This window comes from Caloenas nicobarica, chromosome 2, assembly GCF_036013445.1.
Source record: "Caloenas nicobarica isolate bCalNic1 chromosome 2, bCalNic1.hap1, whole genome shotgun sequence".
NCBI lineage: Eukaryota > Metazoa > Chordata > Aves > Columbiformes > Columbidae > Caloenas > Caloenas nicobarica.
The window spans coordinates 12,052,315-12,065,656 of NC_088246.1; positions in this window are offsets into that span (position 1 = coordinate 12,052,315).

Consider the following 13,342-nt stretch of genomic DNA (forward strand, 5'->3'; position numbering starts at 1 on the left):
CTCGATTAAATTTTGAATTTTGACAGCACTCTGCTATTCCTCCATTAACATCTGCCCTGCTGATGGGAGCTGCAGACCCTACCCGTCCCTCCCTCCGGAAGGTGGGACGCAGCAGGGGAGCACCAGTACCTTCCTGCCCCAGAAAGGTGAATTCCAGCCCACCCCTTGTACCGCCAGCCGAACGTCAGCACAACCAGGCCACTGCAGCCACATTAAGCTGTAAAAGGAAATGTTCTTTATTGCTTTGTCTGGCAGTTTTCTTTAATAAAGGAAGAAAAAGAACTATAAGGAGCATCTCTAGACATGCTGTTTTTACTAAGTTTAATGCTGTACACAGATGTCCTGTATGCGTTGTGGCCCGATCCTGCCCTTCTGTTCTCTGAGTCATTCACACGCAGCAGTGTCGGTCTCTGCACTTGGTCTGTCTGAGCGGGTGAGGAAACCTGGTCGGGGGGTACAAAAAACATTCCTCATACTGAAAATGCACATGTTTCTGGTTTGAAGTACCAATGTGCTGGGTGGATTTCGGTCCATACCCCCAGGTCTTAGATCACACATGTGCTCAGGTCCTACCGTGATGCTCTTTGCAGTGCGCTGATACCATATGGGAAGAAGGTCTTCTGAGGAGCTCAGTCTGACTGAGTGTACGGGTGATTCTCTTTCCCATCTAGCTTACTTCTAAAGCATGGGGAAAGATTTCAGCTGTTTAGGTAACAAATACATTTCCTGTATAAAAAACCCAATTGCTTGCCTGTGCACTAGAGTGCATCTTTTGGCAGGTTTAAAACTGTACAACACATCTTAATGCTTGAGATATCATGTAAAATACAATATGTACAAGAAAACTGAAGTAAAGAAAAGGTGGTGCACTGTAATACCATAGCACCTTTTAAAAAAATGATCCTGGGCATAATCTCTAATATCTCAAAGCTTAGCCCTCAAGAATTGCCATTAAGAGGGATAATAATTTGCTAGCCATATCAGGGCATAACAAGTTCACAAGCAAAAATTCATTAAGGAAAACTCTTTCTTGATAAACTACACTGCAAGTGGCTGGAGGGATCCACACTTGTGCCCTTGAGATGTGTCAGTTCTCTGGAAATTTAGTACAGAATTTAGTGTTCTTGGACACCTTCCTCAGAAATAGCAGAGATAAATCACAGCCATGCTAAGCCCAGCTAGCAAACTCCATTTCTTTCCTAAATCAAGTCCCGGTCCCCACAAAATGAAGAAAAGGGAGTGCCTGGAGCCACCTGGGTGTCTGTTCTCTGAAGGGGACAGACCCATGGCCAGAGGCCCCCAGGTGCTGTCCATGAGCCCCTTGGCTGGTGCAGCACTCAGAGGAGTGGACTGGCAGCCGTGAATGACAAAGTGTCCATGATAAGGTATGTAGGAGGTAGGACAAAGCAGAGAAAGGTAACAGGCGGGTGTCCAGGAAAGTTTTCTGATGGTGAGATCAGTAGGACTGTGGAGGAACAATGACCATGCATGGGAGACCTTTTCTGTGCATCACCTACAGCTGTACCCAACAAAGCTCTAATGCACGTGCAATGGGAATTCCTTTGTGTGCGCAGGATGATGGAGTAGCTGTTCAGAATACCTCCTCCATAGCTAATGTCGGACTTAATATACATTTTTAATTCCTTATAGCCACAGAAGTGGGATCTACAGATAGGGACTAGCTCTGTTACTGAAAATATTTTTTGTTCAGGGACACTCCTAGAAAAATTGCGTTGATGTCTCAGTGCCAATATACAATACACATCACTATATTTGTGAATATATGAACATATATAGAAGACCAGGTAAAATCCTTCCTCTACTGAAATCAGCCAAAATCAGTAAATTTCACAGAATCACAGAATCACAGAATGTTAGGGATTGGCAGGGACCTCGAAAGATCATCTAGTCCAATCCGCCTGCCAGGGCAGCAACACCTAGGTGAGGTTACACAGGAAGGCGTCCAGGCGGGTTTTGAATGTCTCCAGAGAAGGAGACTCCACAACCTCCCTGGGCAGCCTGTTCCAGTGTTCCGTCACCCTCACTGAGAAGAAGTTTCTTCTCAAATTTAAGTGGAACCTCTTGTGTTCCAGCTTGAACCCATTACCGCTTGTCTTACTGTTGGTTGTCACTGAGAAGAGCCTGGCTCCATCCTCGTGACACCCACCCTTTATATATTTATAAACATTGATGAGGTCACCCCTCAGTCTCCTCTTCTCCAAGCTAAAGAGCCCCAGCCACCTCAGCCTTTCCTCACACGGGAGATGCTCCACTCCCTACAGCATCTTCGTTGCCCTGTGCTGGACTCTCTCCAGCAGTTCCCTGTCCTTCCTGAACTGAGGGGCCCAGAACTGGACACAATATTCCAGATGAGGTCTCACCAAGGCAGAGTAGAGGGGCAGGAGAACCTCTCTGACCTACTGACCACTCCCCTTCTAATCCACCCCAGGTGCCATTGGCCTTCTTGGCCACAAGGGCCCAGTGCTGGCTCATGGTCATCCTGCTGTCCCCAGGACCCCCAAGTCCCTTTCCCCTACACTGCTCTCTAATAGATCATTCCCCAACTTATACTGGAACCTGGGGTTGTTCCTGCCCAGATGCAAGACTCTACATTTTCCCTTGTTATATTTCATTAAATTTTTCCCCGCCCAACTCTCCAGCCTGTCCAGGTCTCTGGATGGCAGCACAGCCTCTGGCGTGTCAGCCACTCCTCCCAGCTTGGTGTCATCAGCAAACTTGCTGATAGTACACTCAATTCCCTCATCCAAGTCATTGATGAACATATTGAACAGTATTGGTCCCAGAACCGACCCTTGAGGCACTCCACTAGATACAGGCCTCCAACCAGACTCTGCCCCATTGACCACGACTCTCTGGCTTCTTTCCTTCAGCCAGTTCACAGTCCACCTCACTACCCGATCATCCAGTCCACACTTCCTCAGTTTAGCTGTGAGGATGCTGTGGGAGATGGTGTCAAATGCTTTGCTGAAGTCAAGGTAGACCACATCCACTGCTCTGCCATCGTCAATCCACCTTGTTACGTCTTCATAAAAGGCTATGAGGTTGGTCAAACACGACTTCCCCTTGGTGAAGCCATGGTGACTGTCCCTGATGACCCTCTTATCCTTGATATGCCTTAAGATGGCCCCAAGGATAAGGCGTTCCATCACTTTCCCAGGGATGGAGGTGAGGCTGACTGGTCTATAGTTACCCAGGTCCTCCTTCTTGCCCTTTTTGAAGACCAGAGTGACATTTGCTTTCCTCCAGTCCTCAGGAGGAAAAAATTTGTTTATTTATTACTACCGGAGCACTCAGGAATCCCTAATCACGTATGTGGATATACAGAGTTCATTCTAGAAGAGGACCTACTCCCTGAATTCAGTAGAACCAGGATTTCACCTTGACATCTAGTGCTCTATGAGTTTCTCTTGACTAATGTCTAACCTACACCTTGAGGAGAGTGCTTTTAACCACGCTGCTGTTGTCAAGGCCACATGGGTAGGGCAGCAATGCCCTAAAATTTATTTCCTAGTTTGCAAAAAGCAAAGTTTATGGTGGTGGTGAACCTCTAGCATTTGTGAGATTGCTGTGGTATTTCTAAAGATTCATCCAGTTACCAGCATAGGTTGTTCTGTCACTGTTTAGTTTCTGTTGAAGATAATCTTCTGGCACAGGCTGCATGTTCACAGAGAACTCCTTGGTCCACACAGCTGATCTCATCCTATCTGCACAGGCTTATAACCCAGAAACTGGCCTTTCTGTGTAAAAACTCATTACAAACATAATGAGACCTAAAGTGCCGTATGCACTTTGGCTGCATTTCTTTCTCCGTTCGTGCACTGAGCTGTTTCACCCTGCGGGTTCCCGGGCTGGGGCTCGGGGCAGAGGCAGCGCTGCTGGTTCCTAAAGCTGGGCTCACGTAAAGGGTATGGACCGAATACTGCACGTTCCTCTTTGATCAAAGGAGCTGTAATTGTTGGATATTAGTCCTCCACCTCCAGATGGTAGATCCCAGCAGTGGAAGGTGGGGGCGAGGGCAGGCTGGGATACGCTTGCTCCATTCTGTAATTTGGTAGAGACAGAGCCAATCTCTACCTTTCTGCTGTTGTAACATGTCAAAAGATACTGAGCACCACTGATGTAAAACACTCAAACTGTATTTTACCTAAGACACAAGCAGCAGGAAAATGTATAAGTCTTTCTTTTCCGGTATAGAAATGACCAGACACTCCACTGTGATCTGATGCAGAGCTGGTAAACCCTTTCACCGCGTGGAACGAGGGTCTGCGTTTCGTGCTGGGGAACTGTGCCCTGTTCACGGTGTGTGCTCAGACACTTCCACCGCGCTCCCGAGCCGCAGCCAAGCTCTGCGGGACGATCCAGCAGCAGAGATGCTGTTGGTCCTCCCTGTGCTGCAGGTCCTCGGAGCAGAGAGCACCACAAGAGCATCGTTTTCATTCACTCCCAGGTTCCTTTAGACTAATCAAGTGTCGTAAAAAAGCACCTTAGCTTAACTGGTAGTCATACTCAGCCGATGTCCATCTCTCTTAGAGGTAATTGAGCAGGGAATGTATTCAACCCATACAAAACTCACAATAAACAGCCACTAGACTCTGGTGTTGTTGACTGGAAAATATTGTACTCATCACTCCAGCTGTTTCTGATTGCTAGTTACAAAAATGTGTTATGAAATATCAATTTATTGAGGCATTGTGGGTCACTCGACAGGGAAGATGAACGATGTCACCAGATTTCCTTTTATTTTTTGAGTGATGTGGTGTTGCTGACATTAATATGCAAGCATTGTGCAGGATCCCTTCACAGGGATCTGTTGATCTGCACTTGGAACTGTACAGCATCAGCACGGCTGTCCCAGGCCTAATCATTCCTAGAGGAATTCCTTTTAATTGGGTTTTTGTCATGTGGATATTGAAAGGTGAGACTGCGATTTGAGAATTCGCTTCAACTTGTGGCCATATCCGGAATTTAAATTCAGATCTCCCATATGGGAAAAAAATACCAAAACAAGTTTAGTATATTGTATTGCCTACTCCATTATGTGGTAGTTAATAATTAAAAACATGCTGCAATTGCTTTTATGAATTCATAATGTGGAGGTGAAGGATTTCTTCAAGTTGTATTTTGACATATAATCTTTGCTGTGTTTCAGTTATTTGCTAGTGAAGCTTAATTTCTTTTTTCAATTTTGATGATGCATAGAAAGAATTAACATCAGATGTTTCCTCTACCCTTGTGCAATTCTAAAGTGCCTTTATTGAAGAGAAAATAAAATTGCATACAGTTTACTAGAGCACCTCTTCAAAGCCTGTCTTACGTGGTGTTGTTACAGAACAGACCCCGTCGTCCCTCACAGATGGCACTGTGTGACCAGCTGCCTTGGGGACGGCAGATGCTGGGGATGTGACATGTCAGATCCCTTCTGACCATGGGAACACAATCTGATCCATCATGAACTCCAGGAGCTTTTACGCCCTGTAATTTCATCCTTAGGTGGCTTTGTTTTATTTGTGTCTCCAGACATACGAAGACCACCGCTAGGCATCTAACCCTGGATACAGCCACCAGCACCGGGTAGCTCGTTTATAAGCTGTGGTTACTCGGACTGTGCAGCACCTGAGCTCGGCACCAGCAGCCACAGAAGCACCTCCTGCCCAGCAGCTTTACTGCAGGGTAGGAAGAGTGCAGACACACAAATGGACTTGCCTGGGTTAAGGAGAGAGCCTGGTTTTCCTGAGTGCTCTGTCAGTGCTGGCTCTCACAAAGAGGAGCCCCTGTCCTGCCCACTCCCTGGCCTGGGTGGGAAAAGGAAGAAATGCTGAAGCAGCCAGAATTACGTCTGGGCTCTTGTAACTTCAAGGCGGTGGTTACAGGACAGTGAATCCCCGTGTCCAAGCCCACTGGATAGTACAGCCCATCAGCGGTGCCTTCCTTGCACCAAACTCCTGCTCACACATAGAAGGGCATTTCCAGGTAACCGAATCCAAAGCTATTAGGGTTTGGGGGCTTAAAACCAGCATCCTGGTTTCCACCTGTGCTCTCACGCAGAGCCTGGGCCGACAGGAGGAATCCCTTGGCTCTGCCCATACTGTTGTTACAGGGCTCACGACACGCACCCTGCAGTGCCAAGGCCACGTGCCGGACCACGTGTGGACCTGGCTGTGATCGTATTGTTGAGCTCCTGAGGCCCGTGAGTGACACACGTTGGGTACGTCTGTACCGGTGCACTGCCAGTGTCAGGGAACATACCCGGGGGCTGCACCTACATCGCTTACGATGCATCACCCAAAGTGTGGTTTTAGACATGCAAAGCAGTCCTCTCCCAGCCAGTTCCCAGGTGTAGTTCAGGAGCAGGTAAGGGACAGGACACTTTCCAAAGAGGTGACCTGCATGTGACTGCCCATGTGCTGAGGATTAAAGAGCTTTTAATCACAAGAAGAAGGGCCAGTCCATGCCTGAGAAGGGTGCTGGGTATGTTCAGTGTAATAGTACAGCTATGGCTTCTGTGGCAGGAGTACTCTGTGGTGAAAAGGCTGTCCATGCACACTGCACTTCGAAAACACAAGGAAGTTTGCCCTAGGCCCTTCGTATCTGCCTTGCCATGATCATGGCCAACACAACCAACATAAAAATCAAGGCTTGTGGGAACTCCTCAGCCTCTCCTCTGCACCTGCTGCACATCCTGCCAGCTCTTCTGCTGATCATGGCAGTGAAGATTGGCTTAGTCAGTGTGATCCCTGCCACACAGGATGGCACACAACTATCCATGGTGGGTGAGGAGATGCTTTGGATAACAGAACTCTTCCTCATCCCAGACATCAAAGAAAGTCAGATCCGTCCCTTCCAGGATGCTGCCAAATATCTGCCAAGTCGGTGGCTGGAGCCATCTTCCTGGAAGGTTAACACTTCCTATGCAGGGCCTCATGTCCTATATCCCAGAGGGCAGAAGTCATCCTGTGGATTAGAGCAAGTCTATCCTCATTGGTGGTAGCTGTGAGGTGCAAGATCAGGGTGGAGAATACAACCATTCAGTCCAGTTTGCTGTGAAGTTGTTAAAACTGAGCAAGACCAATAAAGAACAGGCCATTAAATCATTACAAGCAAACAAGCCATGAGACCACTCCTGTGAACAGCCAGCAGTTCCCCTTCTGTGTGTGAAGGCAAGCTCAGGACAAGGTGAAGCACTTTTGGAAGGCACCCTCAGGGCACCAGAAGCAGCTGATTCTTGTTCTCTGCTGCCAGGAACTGCAAACTACATGTCAGGATATTCTCACTGAGCACAGCCCCCTCCCTCTTTATTGGACAACAACAAGGACATCTCATCAGGAGCATGCCGAAGCTCGGTTTCTGGCCCATGAGCTGATCTCTCAAAGTCTTCTTCCAAGGATGGTGGGGAGGAGGGAGACAGGGCCTGCCTGGTCCTCTCTCTTCCTCTCCCTCTCTTTGTCTTTCTCACTTTGGCTGCTGCAGCGAGTGAAGAGTCTGAAATGGAAGGTGTTTGTCACTTGTCAAGCTGCAGCATGCAGCTCTAACTGCAGAAGCTTGCTGACCATGCGAGGTACCAACACGGTCTCCCAAGTACCACGCGCAGTTTGGCACAAAAGCTGGCTGTTCCTGGCTGCAGCCAAGGCCTGTTTTCTCTCCTGCCCGTGTCTGTATGCAGTTTCCACCATCTCTAATGCAAACCAGCACTGCTCACTTGTAAAAAGCTCTCTGTACTTTATATGTCTGATGTTTCTTCATATTGCTGCTGGCAAATCTTGCCAAAGAAACTGTGGGTGCAAGCATGGTCCTTGCAGATCTTGACCACAGGCACAGCTGCTTCCCAGACAGCCGAATGTGGCTTTTTGCAGTGTAACTCTGAATGCGAAGCACGTAGATAATGGCATAGTCTATATGAGATTAGGGAGAGGCACAGGACACCATGAGGCTTGCTTTAGATGGCATACAGTAGATAGGAGATGTCAATGGGAGCTCTTTGCAGCTGGACATATACTGCAAGGATGAGATTTTTGTGCTCTCCAGTCTATGTCTGAGTTTCCCTGGCCAGGAGGCAACTTATTTCTCTTCAGAGTAAGACTGGATGTGAACTAGGATATGTGCAGTTTAGACTGTAACCATCTGCTCTGATGTCCTGCATAGTGCCGACCAGACAGTTTCATCAAGTACATACTTCCTCAGGCTTGTGGCTTCTTCCAGAAATAAACTATACCTCATGAAAAGTTACTCATTACTCATTACATTTGGAGAGAATTCCACAACTAGAAATCTCTAATTACATATCCTTGATGAGCTCAACTTTCAGTCTGAATTTGAACCTTTCAGCTTTTAGCCTTTTCCCTATTAGCTTAGAGTTTCCTACTGCCAGGTGTCTCTTTGTACAGATATTTATAGGATTTTCCCTCTGCTGAGATTGGGTTCCTTTCATTTATCATTGGAAGAAATTATCCAATCTCAAATAATTATTATAGACTTTTTCAGAACCCTTTTAGACTTGCCAACATTCTTTTAAGAAATGGAAATGCGAAGTGAGGAGCCAATACTCCAATCAGTACTGTTGCTTTCAGTGGAAATGACATTGTTTATACCTGACATTTTGCTTTTTGGCTGCTGCAACACCCTGCGAGCTCATGCGCTCTTAGTGACTCACCAGGCCTCCACAATTATTTTCTAAACCATTCTTTTCCAAGTACCAATCCATAACCATGACCTAGATTTTTGTTTCATACATATGTGACCTTGCCTTCAAATTCCTTACAGCAGTTTCTGTTCAGATGAGCCTTAGTTTCCATGATCACCACATCACTCATGGGAGCTGACCTTATTAATTATGATCCCACTACCTTTTGGGTCACCTGTGAACTTATGGTTAATGGAGATGTCAACTGACTGTTAGTTCTCTGGCACATCTTGTTGCTCATACTAGAGGTTAATTTACATCGTTACAGCCCAGTTGACTCTTTGGCAGCTCTGAAAAAGCACCGTGCTTCGGAGGAGCACCCCACACCTGGGCCTTCTGGGGAGGAAGCTGCTGCACCCTGCTCTGTGTGCTTCCCTTTGAGGTTACGGCTTTCTGTTTGCCTTTCTGCACACCCCCAAGCACACCTTTTACCTTCTGTGTACTGGTCTGGTTTTGCCTCAGTTGTAGCCCTGGTTCCTGGGAGAACGCAGAGTGGATGGTCAGAGAACAAGGGCTGCATACGAGGGCTTGAGACTGCTCTCAAACTACAGTGTAGATGAGTCCCCAAGTTGCTTCTTGTCACCTTGAGCGTCTGAGGATGCTGTTACTCTTGTTGCAATACTATCTATCTACTGCACCTTTCCTGGCGTGGTGGGTGATATCTGGCTTGAGCGTGCAATGTTAGCAGACAGGAGAACAAAGTGAACGCTGAGGGAGAGAGAGGTAGCAAAGCTGAATCCCTAAAAAACACTTTTTAGCCTTGTTTAATAAAAAAGTAGGTCTTTGCTACCATACTGCTTCCTGTCTGTCTCTCCCACACCCTCCAATGAACCAGATCTGTTAATGAGTGAATTTGCCAGAGCGCTCTGCTCCTATAGAAGCTAATTTTCTACAAGCAACAGAAGGCAGTGGGTGAACGGAGGAGGGAGACTCTGCAAAGGCAGCGTGAGCTCAACACCTGCCTGTTGAGCCTGGCCTGCCGGCGGGATGCTCAGCACCAGCGTCCCGTGGCGCTCAGGAGGAGCCACAGCATCTTCTGCCGCTCACACAGCCAAGGCTGGGGGGTGGGAGGGAGAGAAGCACCACGTGCCTGGGGTGTACAGGACAAGGCACATAGAATACCACTGGAAATAGTGTGGGGAGTGAGAGCTGAGAGCAGAAGGCAACCCAGGCTTTGTAACCTTGCTCGCAGAGGTCTGGGATCAGTGGTGCGGCACTCACCAACAGGTTGTGTGGAAAAGTGAGAATCACATAATCCTTTTGGCTGGAAAAGACCTTTAAGATCATTGAGTCCAACCATTAACCTAACACTGCCAAGTCCACCACTAAACCATGTCCCTAAGAACCTCATCTACGCATCTTTTAAACACCTCCGGGGATGGTGGCTCCACCACCTCCCTGGGCAGCCTGTTCCAGTGCCTCACAACCTTTTCAGTGAAGAAATTTTTCCTAATATCCAATCTAAACCTCCCCTGGTGGGATCTGAGGCCATCTGCTCTTGTCCTGTCACTTGTCACTCGGGAGAAGAGACCAACCCCGTCCATGCTCCAACCTCCTTTCAGGCAGTTGCAGACAGCGACAAGATCTCCCCTCAGCTCCTGTTCTCCAGGCTGAACAGCCCCAGCTCCTCAGCCGCTCCCATCACACTTGTGCTCCAGGCCCCTCAGCAGCTCTGTTCCCTTCTCTGAACTCTCTCCAGCACCTCAAGGTCTTCCTTGTAGTGAGGGGCCCAAAACTGATCACAGAATTCGAGGTGGGGCCTCACCAGTTCTTCTGTGTCAGTAACTTGCACATCGGTTGTTTAATTTCCATCCAAATGCCAGAGTCTGAATGTTTCAGGATCATTTGTCCGTGTCACATGCACAAGGTAGAAGTACTTCCAGATCATTAGTGTTACTACATCCAAAACGGGAATAACCGAACACCAATTACCTTTCTGTTTGCACTTTGTAGCTTAGGGGAGCACATACTCTGGGTCAGATCACAGGCAGGCAGCAGCACTGCTGTGCAACCAGAGCAGCTTCATCTAAAATGACCTTGTCTCTGGAGCCCTCTGTTGTGTCTCCTTTTGAGCTGTTCGGAAATGTTCTAAATAAAGTATTATTTGAGAATGGCATTTACTATGCAGGAATGTTGCAAAAAAAATTAATTTGTTTTTTTTTAAAGTCACAAAAATGAAAAGTGCAATATAAGTGTTCCTAAGTATTACGTATTAGAGAGCAATGGTTCACAACCTTGGTTTGTTTTTCTGATATTTCTTTGCATCTCTAACTTCCTATCCTGTAGCACACAAATTTCAATTAACAATAATAGTTCAATACACCATGTGTCAAAGGATTTCCCCAAAATACATGAAGTAAATTCTAAAGACAATGACTGTTTTTCCATTAGATAAGTATATATAAAATATAAAATTTATAATATAATATAAAATATATAATATATATTATATAATATATAATATGTCCTATATCCTATATCATATATATATTTACAAGAGTGTGTATACATACATATACACCCATATATATATATATAAAACCGGGTATGCATGCATGTATCTATATATTTGTAAGTATGTCTTGGGAAAGTATGATGAAGAGAAGTTTTAGTAATTCTTCACAGATGATGCTGTGTGGTAATACCTTCCCGCAGGAATAATATGCAGGTCCTTTCAGGTCCACAACTCCTGTATTTCTGACACTACCTTAGTCACAATGATTCATAGCAAATAGGAGATTATATAGCAAATCATAGGCATTAAATCAGTCACCATCACAGTTTGCTGCCAAAGGCCCTCCTGGATTTCACCCACTATTATTTAAAGAAACTGTGAAGACATTCGGGTACTTCTGAAAGGCTCTTTAACAGCTTGGTGACAAGGTGATCTTATACAAATCCAGACAGAAACTGGTGAGGAAGGTTTTTTTCTTTCCTCCATCCCACTGTGATACAAATACCATTTTTTCACAGTGCAGTGTTTGTGTGCCATATGCAAATACAGGGAAAGTGACAGCAAAGAAAAGCCTGAAATGCTGAGTAACAATTCATATTTATGTCTCAGGGAGTTTTGTTGATTTAATGGCTGAAAAAAAATACTGCGAGGACTTTCACATTGAGCAAGAATCAACAAAAGGTTAAAAAATAACTGAAAAAGAACTTAATTCTTAAAACAAGGAGTGATTCTACAGCCACATAATTATGGGTATTTTTAGTTTTTCTTCAGAAAGAATTCCAGTCAGCATGTATGTGATTGACAAGGACAATGTTGGTATGAATGATATATGGATCTATACAGCCAGGAGTGGAAGACGTGGAAAGAAAGGGCTCATGATGGGTGGGGAGACTGGCAGCTGAAGGGCTGTGGGAGAGGGAGGTCAGTGAGCATAAAGTAAAGAAAACAGAAAATGCGAATTGTGTAGACTCCTTTGGTGGCCTTGTGTTCAGAGGGCAGGATGCGCCCATCACCCAAGGAAGTCTCTGTTTTTTCTCAGGAGAAATGTTCTGTCTTTTCTCTTGCCTCCATGGCTGCAAGAATAGGGAACTGCAGAAATATTGCTGGCTAGCTTAAAACCAGACTGCAACCAGCCTTTCTGTGTTCTTGATTACGGCAGCTAAGCTTGGTCTTCAGACCACTGATGGCCTGGCATGGCAGAGTGACTTGCAAGGCCAAAATCCAGTGGTGCTGGCAGACACTCGGATGATCCTTTGGCGGGATCCGCACCAGGGAACACAACTCACTCTTCCAATACTTGGATAACCAGCAATTACTACCCAGACATCCAGAGGTTACAAGCACACAAGATCCTGGGGTCACCTACAGAAGCTAGGTCAGTGCAGAGCTAGTGGTTAGGGCAAACTGTAAGAATATTAATGGCTCGAAATACAGTACTTGGCAAAAATATTACTACTGTGCCTTACACTACAACCAAAACATCCTGCAGAATGACATAAATCTTCTTTAAAACTAGAAGAACTGCATGGTGTTGCTTTTGGCAGGGTGACCATGCCGTGACGCAAAAGCACCACCTGCTGACTCTTCACACAGGAGCAGAGCTTTCCCAGCTGCCACCTTCATCAAATATTGTTTTATCTACTTGCAGCTACTTGGCTGTTTCAATGGCTTTAGCAATATCAGGATCATATTTTTTGAATGCTGTTGCTCATACCTTTTAACCATATGCTGACAAAGATTAAGTACTATTGTAAAACCTGAAACCTACTATCTTCAGCCTAGCAATGTGAGGATGAAGGTGCTACTTTTGGAAAGGACATCAACTTAATTTCCAATTTTATGTCAAGAATACATCTGTAGATAGAGTTTATGTCATAGCTGATTGCAGGGGCATTTAGATGTCAAACTGCTCACTTTCCAGACAAAACAAAATAGGCATCTAAGTACAATAAAATGTGTCTGCAATGATATGTGCCAGCAAAAATTACACCTGCAGATGTTCTCAAGTGCAAAAATCTGAGAACACTTGAAATAATTTCTAAACATGTGAAGTCTGAAAAAAGTGAAACATGAATATCTATTGTGAGTACAAAAGTGCATCCTACTTTTGCACTTTAAGGGATATCCACTCAGTAATCTTGAATCTTTCTGATAGTTACTCTTCTGGATCTTAAAGGCTTTTAAGTCTT